Raw genomic sequence first — 225 nt, 5'->3', positions numbered from 1 at the left:
CCAGCACGACTGCACGCAACCGCAAACAGAAACGCTGTACTGCCAGCCTCAGCCACGAGCAATGCTGATAATACATATAGATATAGGTATAGGTACAAAATTATAGGTCTCTACTTTACAGCCATGTATTTCATCGCAAACAACGCCAGCTACAACCCCATCAACTTTCTGCCGTAACTCCCCGTTTAACTTCACCTCTTTTTTTTGTTGTCGCTGATTCCTACC

This window comes from Cariama cristata, unplaced genomic scaffold (assembly GCF_000690535.1).
Source record: "Cariama cristata isolate BGI_N322 unplaced genomic scaffold, ASM69053v1 scaffold20688, whole genome shotgun sequence".
Lineage (NCBI taxonomy): Eukaryota > Metazoa > Chordata > Aves > Cariamiformes > Cariamidae > Cariama > Cariama cristata.
The sequence above is the reverse complement of the archived record's forward strand: the minus strand, read 5'-3'. Positions refer to the sequence as shown.